The sequence below is a fragment of the Pogona vitticeps genome, chromosome 3 (assembly GCF_051106095.1).
Source record: "Pogona vitticeps strain Pit_001003342236 chromosome 3, PviZW2.1, whole genome shotgun sequence".
Taxonomy (NCBI): Eukaryota; Metazoa; Chordata; class Lepidosauria; order Squamata; family Agamidae; genus Pogona; species Pogona vitticeps.
Genome location: NC_135785.1, coordinates 20,697,826 through 20,713,761, shown reverse-complemented (window position 1 = coordinate 20,713,761; position 15,936 = coordinate 20,697,826). Strand labels below are relative to the sequence as shown.

General features: G+C 38.5%; 1 protein-coding gene across 2 annotated transcripts in view; it reads right to left on the bottom strand.

Annotated features, from left to right (window-relative positions):
* Positions 1 to 15,936, bottom strand: part of SI (sucrase-isomaltase) — a 213,921-nt gene that overhangs the window by 184,631 nt on the left and 13,354 nt on the right. The window contains exon 1 of one of the 2 annotated variants that reach the window (XM_072996157.2): positions 1,604 to 1,692. The exons of the other annotated variant lie outside the window; for it this stretch is intronic. The gene's annotated coding sequence lies outside the window, so the exon portion shown is untranslated. Of the gene's footprint in view, positions 1 to 1,603; positions 1,693 to 15,936 lie in introns of those variants that run through there. 2 annotated transcript variants of the gene reach the window in all.

Sequence of the window (15,936 nt, the reverse complement as noted above, 5' to 3'; positions counted from 1 at the left end):
GGAGACAGCTTGCTTTGTTAGCTAAAAACAGGGTGGGAGAACACTCCAAGGAATGTTAAAATCAGTTTAAAGTATTATTGGAAATGCGCGAATGTTTTTTTGCAATGGGGTAAAGAAACACTGAGCAGAATCCTGCTGGCAAATTACATGGGTGTAAATGTCAGTTGTGAATTGACACTAATGAAGAAGTCAGTGCTTGCATTTCTTGTGAAATGCAACTGACAGCCTCTAAATTCTTAGCAATTCACCATTGAGATTTATGCTGATGGCCTTAATAGCAACAAGTGTAAATAAAAAGATTCTGGCCATTTGAGGTATCTACACTGCAGTGTTATAGTTGTTTGATTCCATTTTCGCTGGCCTAATTCTTCCCTGTGGATGCTGGGATTTGTGGTCTGATGATTGACTTTGGAAATCCTTTATCTACGTTCTTATTTTCTTAAAATTTAGAAAATTATTGCTTAACAGAAATTTCCAGATTGATAAGTGTGTTGGTCTGTAGCAGCAGGAAGAACAAAGAAGTCTTGTGGCACTTCAAATCTTACAAAATTTTGTTTTGGCCTGAGAAGCCACTGTGGTTCTCTTGATGCATCTCAGTCATACGCTATGGGCATACCCAGTCATAAACTCATTTTGGAGAGGAGTTATTACTTGCATTAATTTTGTACTGGACCAGCCTTTGATCTTTTTGATGCTTATATTCTCTTAAATTATATATCTGCTTCTTGGAGATTAAACACCTACCAGCACAGATGAACTTTCTGTGCCCTTATAACTGCAAAAAGACTGATTTTGTTCATTCACTGTAACATTTGAAAGATAAAGCCCATCACCTATAATCCAGTGGATATAGGACCTTACAACATTATCAACATATGAACATATGGCATACAGACAGCAACTGTGCATGGCTGTTATATATATAGTCTGTATGCCATATGTTCATATGTTGATCTTATATCCACTGGATTACAGGTGGTGGGCTTTATCTTTCAAATGTTGCAAAATATATGAACTTTTTATACAAAAAAAAGTTTCAGCTATGTTCTTCCTCTTCTCTTGTGGTGCCCAAGTGGCCATGTTATTCATGCAAAGGAGTGATGATTCCCACCACATCCTTCTCAATGTGCATCTGTTTCACAAAGTATCCCACACCTTTCCAGGCTTCTAGTCAAGCAGCTTTATTTCACACTAACATGATTTTGAACCAACCTCAGATGGTAGCCCCACATCGAACACACTGCAGTAATCCAACTAGGAAGCTACTAAGCATGCAGAACTGCGATCAGAATACAACCCATTTTCCACCGGGATCGTCCATTCTCATGATTACAATATATGATCCTTCTTCACAGAACCGCAAGCAAATACCAGATTAATTTACTACTTCTCTGTCTTATTTCAGTTGCTTTATACTGGCATACAGTAAAGAGTTTAAGAAATCTATAGCCTGTAAAGGCATGCATATTATCTAAAGAGAGCTATCTTCTAAAGGGATATTCTGTTCTATAACAAGCTTAACACATTAAACAACCAGCAATTAACATATTTAGCTGATGAAAGTTAGAAAGAAATACTATTCTTGAAAAATAAACAATCATACCTTTACACACCCTTGATTTCCTCCATGTATATAACTTGCTAGGTAGTCTTATCACGAGCAGTGTATTGTTACCTAGAGGACTGCAGCTATATAGAGTGAACCATCCCCCTATCAGTTCATTGTATTATATTTTAACTATCCTATCAGTAGATGATACACTATTCACAGTCTAATTGTTTCAGCCAGAGAATGGCTAGTTAATTAATAATATCCCACCTCCTTTCAGATCATTTAGGCCTCATTTAACAAGTAGAACAGGGACAAAGCACGCGGGTTGAGTATCATTTCTACCTTTGCCACACCCTAAGCCACCATGCAAATGTTATTTACAATCTCTGTTGGACCTTCACTTTTTTTTAATCAGTCATTCCCCTGTCCTTAACCTCAGTATATATAAATTATCCAGCCATAATGACATCTGAGGGTTAGCTGATAGGTGAAGTCACATGTAATCTTCACACTTCTGTAAGGTTCAAAAAAAAATTCTTCCTTGGAAAAGCTATTGGTGTGGCCAGGAGAGGACTGGAGGAACTTTTAGACTCTGGGTTTCTGTACGCTCCGAACCAAACCACTGAATCTGTTTTCTAACATGGGAGAAAGGGCAACAGTGTTTTTGTGTGAATAGTTCTTAGGCATCTCTGGTTACTCAGCAGGGATGCAGATGTGGAGACAGTATAATCCAGGGAACCTAACAGATCTGATTATGCAGATGAGTCAGTTTTTTTCGGAACAGCAATTCGGCACCCTTGATCAGTTACACAGACGTTGCAAAGAAGCAAAATGATCTAAATTTAAGAAGTGCGAGGCCATGTATATGTCATAAAGAATGAATATAGGTCTTTAGTTAGTCCATGGAGAGCTATATAAGTGAAATTTGAACAAAAAGCATGGTCAGGGGAAGATTTAATATTAAGGAGTCCTGTAGTGTAGTGGCTAAAATGCAGTACTGCAGCCAAAACTCTGGTCATGACATGGGTTCAGTCACGAGAAGTTCAGGTAGCTAGCTCAAAGCTGACTCAACTTTCCGTCCTTCTGAGGTTGGAAAATTGAGTACCCAGCACATGGGGAGGGGACAGTGTGCAACCAGCATAATTAAATTATAAACCATCCAGAGAGTGCTTTAAGCCTTTTCTCTCCTTTTATTAAAAAAATCTGGCAGTGTAAAATTAGTTCATTTTCTCTGAGCAAGCTCTTATAAGCATTATCTGCACAAACAAATGTATACAGAAAACAGGCACAAAAGAACAGGCAGGTCAAAAAGACCTGATTAGTTAGTTAGTTAGTTAGTTAGTTAGTTAGTTAGTTAGTTAGTTAGTTAGTTAGTTAGTTAGTTAGATAGATAGATAGATAGATAGATAGATAGATAGATAGATAGATAGATAGATAGATAGATAGATAGATAGATAGATAGATAGATAGATAGATAGATAGATAGATAGATAGATAGATAGATAGATAGATAGATAGATAGATAGATAGATAGATAGATAGATAGATAGATAGATAAACCCAGTCACTAAAGAAATGGAAAGCATGGCTCTCTGGACAATAACATCTTGATGGAACAGTTAACACAATAAATCAGATGTTAAAGAAATCCTCAAGGTCATGACTCATCCCATTTTTTGTATATTTCCCTTTTATAATCCTTAAGTCTAAACCATCTAAAAGACCGCATCTCTATAAGCCTGCCCAGGCATTAAGATAATCAGGGGAGGCCTTTCTCCCAGTCCCACCACACTCACAGGTGTGCTTTCTGCGGACATGGGAGAGGGTCTTCTCTTTTCCTGCCCCCGGATTCTGGAACTCTCTCCCATGGGAAGCTAGCCTGGCTCCATCTTTACTGTCCTTCTGTAAGCAGGCGAAGGTCTTTCTCTTCAGGCAGGCTTTGCTTTAATAACTGGTGGTTATTAAAGGGCTTTTAAAATGGATTGTTTTGCTCTGTTGTTTTAAATGTCTTTTAGTATTCATTCTATTACTGTTTTTAATGTAATACTCTAATTCTTTTTTAATATTTTGCATACCTACTGTTTTTAGTTTTTAAATACTGTCTTTTTAATGATGTAAGCCACCTTGTGTTCTTTTTAAGGAGAAAGGGGGGATAAAAACATTTTAAATTAATAAATAATAAATGAATAAAGTTTCTACCCTTCCCCCAGTCATTTCTATGGATGGCATCCCTGACTAATACCTTTCTTTGTAGTAAACTCTTGCTCTTGCTGTGAGACAGCTCACCTTTTTCCTGATTTGTACCTTTGGCAATTTATTTTTCTCAGTATTCAGTGTATATTTTTAATAATCATGAGCTTAAGCAATTTAATTTATTTAATTGGTTGTATTTTCATTTATAAGTAAAAAGGGTATTTTAAAAAAAAATAATGTCTGAATAGCACTTATGCGGGTTAAACCGCAGAAGCCTCTGTGCTGCAAGGTCAGAAGACCTGCAGTCGTAAGATCGAATCCATGTGACAGAGTGAGCCCCCGTCGCTTTTCTCAACTCCCGCCAACCTAGCGGTTCAAAAGCATGCAAAATGCAAAAAATGTGAGTAGATAAATAGGTGCCACCTTGGTGGGAAGGTAAAAGGTGTTCCATGTCTAGTCACACTGGCCATGTGACCACGGAGGATTGTCTGTGGACAAAATGCTAGCTCTATGGGTTGGAAATGGGGATGAGCACCGCCGCCTAGAGTCGGACATGAGTGGACAAATTGTCAAGGGGACAATTTATACAATCATTGAATAATGCAGCTTTAGTAAGCTTTCTTCCACTCACTTTCCTTCTCCTCCTCCTTTTGTTTTTTTCTGTTTAATTATATACTTGCACTATATTCATACTTATTTTCCATGATATGTTATCCAAGATACACATTTCATTGAAAATACATAATACTTGAAAGGCTAATGCATCTGTGCATGTTAATTGCTCAAACATTATTTATTTATTTAATTATTTCTTTCTTTATTTAAAATATTTTAATCCTATCTCTCTGGGCCCATAGCAGTTCACCTTTCCTCTCTGGATCCTGCCTTCTTTGTGCCAGCCTTCTGGATGACTTTGCTGAAGTCAAAGAAAATCAACTCCAGAAAATAGCACACATTAAATTAAGGATTAGGAACCACTGCCATGGTTCCATTCCTATCTGAAAGAACTTGTCATATGAAGAGAAATATATTGTACAAGGCTATTCAAAAATGTGTTGTGAAACTTGAATGATTAAATCATCTGATGCCATTAAACATCCTGAGCTATCAAATGACTACCTTCTGAATTATGCCTTCAGGCTTCATATATCTCTTAAACTCAGTGTGCAATGTAATAATTGCCCATCAACCTAAACCTAGGTGTGCCTATTTAGACATTTACGTATGTGTGTGTTATGTGCCATCAAGTCACATCCGGCTTATAGTGACCCTAACAAGGATTTCAAGGGAAGTGAGAGCATTTAAAGGCTGCTGTTACTAATTCCACCCACCCCACTGTAGTACTTCATGGTGCAGTGGTTAAACTGCTGTACTTCAGCTAAAATTGTGCTCACGACCCAGCATTCTACCCTGAGTAGCCAGCTTAAGGCCTTCTATCCTCCCAAGGTCAGTAAAATGAATACCCAGCTTGCTGGGGGTGGGGGGGGCAATGTGTAGCCTGTGTAATTAACTTGTCCAAAGAGTGCTTTAAGCACTATGGGGCAGTATATAAGCAGCATGCTTTGCTTTTGCTTTGCTTTGTTTCCATGGCCAAATAAAGACTCAAACCAAAGTCTCCTTAGTCATAGTCCATCACTCTATTCACATTAACAGTGGGTATTTAGATTCTGTCAATTCCACTAGACTGGGTATTTTGACATACGTCCCACTACATTCAGTTTCACTTACTGGATAATAAATCTGTTTTGCATTTTTACAGCACAATTTTATGCTCATTTAAACAGAGGCAAACCTTATCAGTGGTTGTTTGGGCTTTTCCTTCAAGTTATATCTACATACAATTACATTGTACATCTCTAGTATGAAGTTCTCTTCCAGTGAGCATTATGGAATTTATTCCAAGGTAAATGTAGGATTGCAGCCTAAATATGACAGCTAACTTGCAGGTGAAATTCAATCTGATTATTTAAAAGCAATCCGCTGCAAGACATTTAGCTCTTCAAGAGTCATGTTAGGTCATATATTTTACAACTAGTTTCAAATCCATTGCATTTGGTATGGAACAGACCAATACTACAATTTAATATTGGACACTAACCTGGAAACCTATGTCTTATGGTTTCTTTGTGTCCATGTTCCTATTGTATGGAAATACAACAGTAATGATGTTCTAATCAACTAGTTCTTTGTACTGAATAACTCTGGTTGCTAGGAGGCTACTCTTCTTAGGGCTGAAAAGTCAACAATGTGAAGCTCAGGCCTATAAATTGCAAGTTATGTGGCCAACCTGAATCAGAGATAAGCAACGTAAATAATTAGGGGGAACCCAAACCGACCTTTGGAGGTTTCAGGTGAGTATTAACCAATTTGACTATCCCTTCACAATGTACATTCAATCATTCATCTCTTACCCTAGCCCCACTTTACTGAGTATTTTTCCCCACATTTGAATCTGCATTAGGTGTAACCATTTATGATTATCTTCATTTTGCAAGCTATTTGTGTGAGGGATTTCATCCTGTTTTTTTCTGCCACTATTTGCCTACCATCCATGAAATTCTCTCTGTGTCTGAATTTCTTCCCCAAACTCAGCCACTATCCCCTATCAAGAGTCACAAAGACCAAAATATATGACACTTCACAAGAAATCTAACTAATATCTGTATATCTATATATTTTGGAGGCACAGAAGATATTTTTGACTACAGCTTCCAAAATCTTTGAGTGTTGGCTGTGTTTGCCTGGGTTTATGGAGCTTTAGTCCAAAACAACTGAGGATTGGTATATTATGTCTCCTGTTCATGTGCACATGTGTACCAATTTTAATTGTTTTACAAATGGAACATGACTGTAGCTGTATCATGGAGAGTAATATGTATTTATTTGTTTTATTGATTTATTTATTTCATTTGTATTCCCCTCCCATTAGTGTCACAGCATTACTCTCGGCGGGTAATCACTATGTGATCAGGAGTCCTTGGGACCTAGAATAAAATGACTTAAGAAATAAAATAACTACAGGACATTCATGTAAAGAAATTTTCTATCCTTTTCCTACCTTTTCCAGCCAGTGTCAGCTGTATCTTTCTGAAGATATAGAAGGGGCATCAAGAATAACATGAGTTGGAATAAGGTGATGAGAGCTTGAAGGTGAGAGGATGGAGAATTTTTACTGTTGAGAATTTTGATTATAACGTGTATTCTCATAACATCAGCAGAGTAAGGAGATATTGGTTAGCAGAGATACTTATGACACTGAGAGAGTAAAACCAACAACTTAGTCTAGTTACATATATACATAGAGAACAGAAATTCCTATGGCAGCATAACATGACATGAAGCAACATACAGCATAGGAAAAAGTGATCTGACTTACAGCAGATAAAGACGTTCATTTTACACATGACTTATGTACAGTTCTGTGACTAATCAGAAAATATATTACTTCATTTTCTGTTACACAAAGTTTTATCATGTACACAGCTATACAACATTAAGTCTTAATCCTTAATACCCACAACTGAATACAATCAGTACAGTGACTCAGGTAAAAACAGTCATTTTACATTTAACTATACAACATTGCAAGAAAGCAAAGTGGCTTTCCAACGAGGCCTTACAAATAACAGACAAGAGAAGCGAATCAAATGCAAAGGAGATAGGGAAAGTTACAGAAAATTGAAAGCATACTTCCAAAGAATAGCAGAGAGAGAGAGAGAGAGAGAGAGAAGAGGGCCTTCTTAAATGAACAGTACAAAGAAAGAGAGGAAAAGAATAGAAAGGGAAAAGCCAGAGATCTGTTCATGAAAATTGGCGATATTAAAGGAACATTTTGTGCAAAGATGACATGATAAAGGACAAAAATGGTAGGGACCTAACAGAAGCAGAAGACATCAAGAAGAGGTGGCAAGAATACACAGAGAAATTATACCAGAAAGATCTGGATGTCCCGGACAACTCAGATAGTGTGGCTGCTGATCTCAGATAGTGTGGTTGCCAGATATCCTGGAGAGCGAAATCAAGTGGGCTTTAGAAAGCATGGCTAACAACAAGGCCAGTGGAGGTGATGGCATTCCAGTCAAACTATTTAAAATCTTAAAAGATGATGCTGTTAAGCTGCTACACTCAATATGCCAGCAAGTTTGGAAAATTCAGCAGTGGCCAGAGGATTGGAAAAGATCAATCTACATTCCAATCCCAAAGAAGGGCAGTGCCAAAGAATGCTCAAAATACCATACAGTTGCATTCATTTCACATCCTAGCAAGGTTATGCTCAAAATCCTACCAGGTAGGCTTCAGCAGTATGTGGACCAAGAACTCCCAGAAGTACAAACTGGATTCATTGACTATGCAGAAGCCTTTGACAACGTAGACCACAGCAAACTATGGCAAACCCTTAAAAATGGGAATGCCTGACTACCTTATCTATCTCCTGAGAGATCTATATGTGGGACAGGAAGCAAAAGTTAGAACTGGATATGCAACAAACAAAATTGGGAAAGGAGTATGGCAAGGCTGTATATTGTCTCCCTGCTTATTTAACTTCTATGCTGAATACATACCATTCTTATTATTCCTAATTACTCTATGCAGATGTGAAATTGAGGAATATTGAGAGGAAAAAAGCGATTCATTTGAAATATGGTGCTGGAGAAGAGCTTTGTGGATAGCATGAACCACCAGAAATACAAACAAATTAGTGTTAGATCAAACCATGACTGGGCCCTCTCTAGAAACAAAAATGATGAATCTGAGGCTTTTGTACTTTGGGCAAATCCTGAGAAGACAAGTCGTGTAGGAGAAGACAGTAATGCTCGGAAACGTTGAAGGCACCAGGAAAGGAAGCGGAAGATGAAATATGATATTGAGTCAGCAAAGGAACCACAGCCTTGCAAAACTTAGCAGGGTTGTTATGAGAATAAATTTTGGAGGTTAACTGACTCACCATAGGTAGGACACAACTTGAAAGCATACAGCAATGACAACAACCCTTATAGAGCCAGAGGTATAAAGTGAAACATGCAGTTGCTGCTTTGGCCAACACTTTTATGGGTAATAGGTAATAAGATTTTTCATGTGATTTACTAATGAGTGAAGCCATCCACTGTTTGATAGTATATACACTTATCCACCCTGTTTTAGCTGTTTGTATAAGGAAGGGATTGGTTCAGAAGAATCTTCCTGATGAATAGCTTCCTTTTATTTTATCTCCTTAAGGGTGAATTTGTTTGCTCGCTTTCTTTCTCTGACTAGATGGTTCTTTTGCCAGAGGGCCCTAATCTTTCTGCTGAGTCGGAGGCAAACTCCTTATTAAATAATTCTGAGCATTTCTTGGTGTTCTTTTCCTTTTGTGTGAAACATGAAACTTAGCAAAAATATAAGAAAATGAAAGCTCTACCAGGTCTGAGTGGGATATTTGTTAGAAGTGATCATTATGAAAAACACAGAAACCGGTACCAAGAGGCATTCTCAGAGAAACAAACAACTACATGTACAGACTAAATTTTAGTGTGTTGTTGTTGTTGGGATTGTACCTGCTGAGCTTTTCTCTGAATGGCATGCACGTTGATATCCCCAGTGTCACACATCAGCTAAAAGAGAGAGCCTATAGTTGTCCAGTTATAGTATATGGGCAAAATATCTCCTAGGGTTCTCAGTAGAGATGAGACCAGTTAAATGGTTTGTGACAGTTCATTTTTCATCTGAACAGGTATTTGGCTCTCCCCAGCCCTGCCTCCTGCACCATTCTTGGCACCATTTATATACTAAAAGGGAGCCAGTATAGTCCAATGGTTAGAACACAGGACTTGGAATAGAGAGGCTGGAGTTCAAATATCTGTTCAGTTACAAAGCCTTCTTTGTCTAATTTCACTTTTCATTACAATACTTGTGCTATTTAACTCATGTTTGCTATAAAGCTCATGTGTGCTACCACTCAGCTATTTATAGTAATTACTGCTCTTTGTGCTGTTTTGATTCACATGACCTGTCAACCCCAAAGACTGCCTCCTGTCACCAAAGCATGCATATATTAATAAAGCAGTATTCTGTGTACCTGATGGAGTGGGTTGTAGTCTCTGAAAGCTTGTGACAAATAAAGCATGGAAGTCGATAATGTGCTACAGAATTCTTGAACTGCTTATCTCAGTAAGCAGTTTGAAGGAACATACCATACTCTCGCAACAAATAAAAGTAGCATTAGTCTTCCCAAAAGAATTTTATCATTTCCATATCATTATCTGAAATCACTTTCCAGAAATCTAAGATTCACAGCAAGCATAAGTTCAGTAAGTTTATAGCTACCCTTTCCTCTTCCTTTCATCATCTTTTCTCTGCATGCTAAGATCTCAGAAGCCTGTTGAAGATGAAATGGAACATGAGCTGTCCCCTTAGAAATCAAGTAAGATTCATAATATCAGAGCTTGGAAAAGTTCCTTTTTGAATTCAAAGTCCCACATTCCCCCAGCATTAGAGTTGTAGCTCAATGAAGTACCTTTTTTTCCCCAGGCCATGCCAAGTCTGTAGCAGTAAAAAACTGCTGTGCCTATAACCTTAAATACTAACAATTACAAAGGTATTTCAAGTGTCCATCCTGTTTTGCATAAGGATTTTTGTTGCCATTGTTACACAACCATGATTCATTCATTCCTTTGTCTTCCTTCCTTCCTTTCTTTGCAGAACAAACCCTATTTGTCTACAAACAAGCTAGAACCATTTTTACCAGGGACTGTGATATTTACTAGGAGCTGGGAGAGGATTATTTTAAAACTTTGTCAGAGCACAGTTACATCCAGAGAAATCTTTATTTGAATTGGGTTCCTTGTTGTTATTGTTTGGTCGTTAAGTTATGTCCAACTCTCCGTGACCCCATGGACCAGAGCATGCCAGGCCCTCCTGTCTTCCACTGCCTCCTGGAGTTGGGTCAAATTAATGTTGGTAGCTTCAATGACACTGTCCAACCATCTCGTCCTCTGTTGTCCCCTTCTCCTCTTGCCCTCACACCTTCCCAGCATCAGGGTCTTTTCCAGAGAGATTTCTTTTCTCATGAGATGGCCAGTTTCACGATCTGTCCTTCCAGTGAGCACTTAGGGTTGATTTCCTTTAGAATTGATAGGTTTGTTCTCTTTGCGGTCCAGGGGACTCTCAAGAGCTTCCTCCAGCACCACAATTCAAAAGCATCCGTTCTTCCGTGGTCAGCCTTCTTTATGGTCCAGCTCTCACTTCCATACATCAGTACTGGAAAAACCATAGCTTTGACTAGGCAGACCTTTGTCGGCAAGGTGATGTCTTTGCTTTTTAAGATGCTGTCTAGGTATCTCATCGCTTTCCTCCCAAGAAACAGGTGTCTTTTAATTTTGTGGCTGCTGTCACCATCTGCAGTGATCATGGATCCCAAGAAAGTAAAAATTGTCACTGCCGCCATATCTTCCCCTTCTGTTTGCCAGGAGGTGATGGGACCAGTGGCCACGGTCTTAGGTTTTTGTTTTTTTAATGTTGAGCTTCAGACCATTTTTATGCTCTCCTCTTTCACCATCATTAAGAGGTTTTTTAGCATGTTTCAAATTGATTTTTTTAAGGTGACTACACAATGCGCATGGAAGTGCAGAAGTTTTTTTTGCCTGGGAAACATGTTTGTTGGTTGGAAATTGAAATATTTTACTCAACTGAAATGAGGTCAGTTATTTTAAATCACTTGGGAATTTTTTTGTCAGTTATTTTTGGCATATGTGAATGTTTCTGTCAGTGTAAACTGTGTCCGTGGGATTTGCTACTTAGAGGTATTCCTTCTCTGCTTCCCCTTGTTCTCCACCCCCTGTGTGTTTTTTTGTATATGTGTGTGCACGCACATCTTTCATCATCTTCGAAGCCTAGATGTAGTCAAAATGTGCCTGGTCAATTTCAGCCCTGGCTCTGTTGTCCCTCTCCTTCTCCACCCTTTCTCTCTCTCTCTCTCTCTCTCTCAATCTATGTATGTGTATTTGTGTGTGCACATGCATGTGCTCACATGCGTACATGTGTGTCTGTTTGTCTGTCTATCTCTGTCTACCTGTGTGTGGACAGGGAAACCTCTGTGTTAACTTTTTAAAAATCTGCCATTCTGTTCTAGCACTATGCCAGGTTGTGAGAAAAAAACAAATAAATATTTTAAAATAACACCGCAGCAGCAGTGGCTAATGACTGTGAGAGGCAGCCGGTGTGAGAATGGGTGGGTGTGGGACAAAGCCTCAAATGCAATGATTTTAAAAGCCTATACTGTATAGCTGCAGTATCACTATTGTATGTTGTATACAATATTCAATATACAAGCAATATACAATTTAAAAACAGATTAAACATTTTCCCAAAAGGACACACACACTGACCCCCCAAATCTAGTGACTACCACCTGGCTTTAAACTGAATTCAAGAGTGTCAGTCTATCATGATTTATTTCAATAATGTGACTGTGCTGTCAGTCAAAGCGTTGATAGCTTCATTGTCCATTGAGTATTTATGCTGAAAGTCTTGTTTCTTGCCTAACAATTGAGCGAAACAGTGACCAGACAGCTTGCTTTCTGTCTCCCTCCTCTATAAGGGCTAGAGTTTTTTATTACTATTATTAATGAGAGCAGAGAATCCTGATCAGGAGTTTGGGAATAGGTAGAGATGTGTGCCCAGGTTTTAATCCACCGTACCCAAGCATCAAGATTCACCTCCAAAAATTGTTTTTCCTAAAATTTGTATCTCCTTGTGGAGACCTAGGGAAGCATAGTAGTTCTTTGGATGTTAAGCTGGTATCCTAGCAATGCTAGAGGATTTCAGATCATATTGATCTCCAGTGCATTGCTTACAGACAGCACAGGTATCATTTCAAATATGTGGATGTGATATCGAAATATGCAGTGTTGAAGGCAGAGCTGACTTCCTCTAATTTCATATTTTGCATAAAGGAGGATATGGTCAAAACGGAGTAGCTTTTATGAAGCATTCAGAAACTTTTCTCAGACAAATCTGTGAAGTCTCATAACTCTTGGCAGTAATTTGCGGCTCCTTAATGAGGTGCTCGTTGTATTCCTTGATATACACCCAACTGCATCATCAAGTGCACATCTAGAAATGCAACCAGCACATTGCTAATGATTAGCAATTTGTCACTATATGATTTCCCTTGGCAACAGGATTCTGGTCATTATATCTGTACCTGCGGTATTAATTCCCAGGCGTAAATCTATTCATAGAGCCCTAAACAGCTTAGGCCCATAATAAAAGAATATAGTAGGAATATGCATAATAGACCAGTCACATCCATGCTAGTAGGCAAAGACTAGAGTCTGATAGTGGTGAACACATTTACTTTGCAGTTCCAGTTCAGTGAACATGAAAACCAGCAGTATAAGGAGAGATGATATTGAGAAAATTTCACTTGGTGGTGATGCAGAAGACAACAACCTGGAAAGGGGGGAAATAATGCAAAGTGTGCTTTTTCAGAAAAGCAAGTAAAAGGCTCATTCCAGCTGTATTTATTTTGACCTGCCAAACCATCCCAGGCTTTAAGTATTTTTATTATTTGATAGCATATACTATCTTCTTAACACTTTAACATTTGGACTTGTATGACAGCACAGTATGAAATTATGATGTTTCATTGCAAGAAAATTCATGCGCACAAAAATTATCATTTCAAACACATTTTGGAGTCACCTACTCTTGATTTAACATACATTGAATCATCTCAATTAATCCAAGTACATTTATGTATCAATTCCCCCACAACCCTATTCATAAACACTGGATGAAATGTTGCTACCATTACACAACATTTTAGTAGCCACCTACTTTCAGATAATATTAACAGCTCTCATGTCAGAGGTTTGGAAGCCTTGGGATAAGAGGAGTCTTTTATTTAAAAAGAAATCAGCATCTATAAAATCACCTCCTATCGCACTGATGGGGTTGGGACTAGCGATGGTGGTTTTCTGATATTCAAGGCTCCCTTCACATATACATTTTGAGGCTCCCAAAAGCTCCCTCAAATAATAAGGTAACCTGGAAGTAGAGAGGGCTAGAAAATTTAGAATAAAGAATAAAGTCCAGAGATCTATTTTTGGATGTCATCAGCCTTAAAAACTATGCAGTTCCACCAAGAGGATTCTGGTCAGTATGTTTAATTAATTTTACTAATACAATTTTTATATTTAATAATGTAATTGTTTTGAAGTTGTATTTTTAATTTTGAATCATATCTAAGCTACCTTGAGTCACTCTACAGGGAGTGATTAAATATGAATGAATGAATGAATGAATGAATGAATGAATGAATGAATGAATGAAATATTTCTCAGCACATTATCAATCAGCTGCAATTCGTAGTAGCAAGCTATGCAAACTTTATGCAGCAACCAATAGGATTTTGGACAATGTCTTCCAGTCATCATAGATTTCCATAAGTACATCCAATGGAAGGATACTCTTTTAAAGGTTATGTATGCTGTCATGTTCATTTAATAGAAGACTTGTTATAGTTTGAACACCTGACTATGTTGTAAAGATGAGACATGAAAACAAAGCCATCTCTTTCCCCTCACTATTCTCTAATCTAGACCTATAAAAATAATGGCCTGTGATTTTGTTGGCCTTTTCGATAGCAAGATTGAAAATCGAACAGACTGCATTTGGGGAGTTTTACTTCACATACCAGTTCAAGAACCTAGTGAAATTCAATCAATTATTGCTTCCTGTGTTGGAAGGTGAGAGAAGAATAATGGGTCTCTTGTGGGGAGAAATACGATGCCACAGGAGAAAAGAAGACACCAAAATCATAATCAAAGGCAGTGCCATGATGCACAACCCACATAAAATACATGTGTGTCCCTGAAATGATTCAATACTGCATTGACTGCCATTTATGTGGGTCAAATTCTTAGGACACCTCACATCTAGAGATGGGACATTTGTCTATTTTTGTCCTGTATAATTTGATCACATTTTAACCCATGATTTCCAACACAATACTTGAAAAATGTGCATCTCTAAATGAATATTACATATTTTTCTGCATTTAAAATGCAGACTTGAGTCCCAAGTCTGATTTCAAGTCTCCAGGCCCGAGTCCCAAGTCCCAGGCCTCAAGTCTATGTCTTGCATCATTTGCCTCCCCCCTCCGAGGTTTGGGACCCATAGACGCAGACTGTGCATTCACTGTCCAGCTGACAGACTGGTACATGTGCAGAGACAGTGTGTCTCCCTACCTGCCACTGCCTCCACCACCCACCATCTCTGCCATCTGCAGAGGCAGCAGGTCCAGCTTCCCTTCCCAGAGCCAGCCCCTGCCTCTACACGTCAGCTTATCAGCTGGCCAGCATGTGTGTTGGTTGAGGCAACCACTGGGTCCTAGAAAGGAATCCAGGCCTGGTGCATCTGAAGATGGCAGCAGCAGCAGGCAGCAATGGGCAGCAGAGATAGGTAGGTCCATAGGTACTCAACAATGTGACTTGGACAAATATGTTTGAGTTGTGAGTTGACTTGTGAATCCCCTCTACAACCCCCAAGTCCAAGTCTAGTCACCCATGTGACTTAAGTCAGAATCGACAGTGAGTCGTGACTTGCAGCCTACTCTTTTAAAAATATATATATTTGAATAAAATCACCCTAGTGCTTGTTTTTGACAGATGATATAAGAACCTAAGCCAATATATTCTTTTCCCTTCATGTACAGTAAGCTTATCTTTTTGGTGTTTCCTTTTAGGAGAGAAATGAAAATTAATTAAAAAAAATCAGGGAGCAGTGTAAATAAGCCAGCTGGCATTTCAGATTGTGAAAGAGAGTCCTTGTTCTGTAAAACGGCAGCCTCCTGCATGTGCATCTATGCTTTAAGCAAAAGCCTAATAGTACATTGCAGGGATAAGGAACAGGTGGCCAGATGTTGAACTGAAACTCTCATCAAGTCTAGGGAAGATGGGAATCACAGTCCAAGAACATCTGAAGGGGTGCATGCATCTGCTCAGAAAGCCAAATAAATAAATACATTCACACAAAAAAATACATATTTATAGAAATAAATAAAGCCTTCATTTACGTAGTTCAACCCTAAAAGCTGGATTTGCCTAAATAAGAGTACCCAGAGACTGAATGAGGGTATTCCATGATCCTGTCCTCTGAAGATGCCGGCCACAGAGACTGGCGAAACGTTAGGAAGAACCACCTTCAGAAGA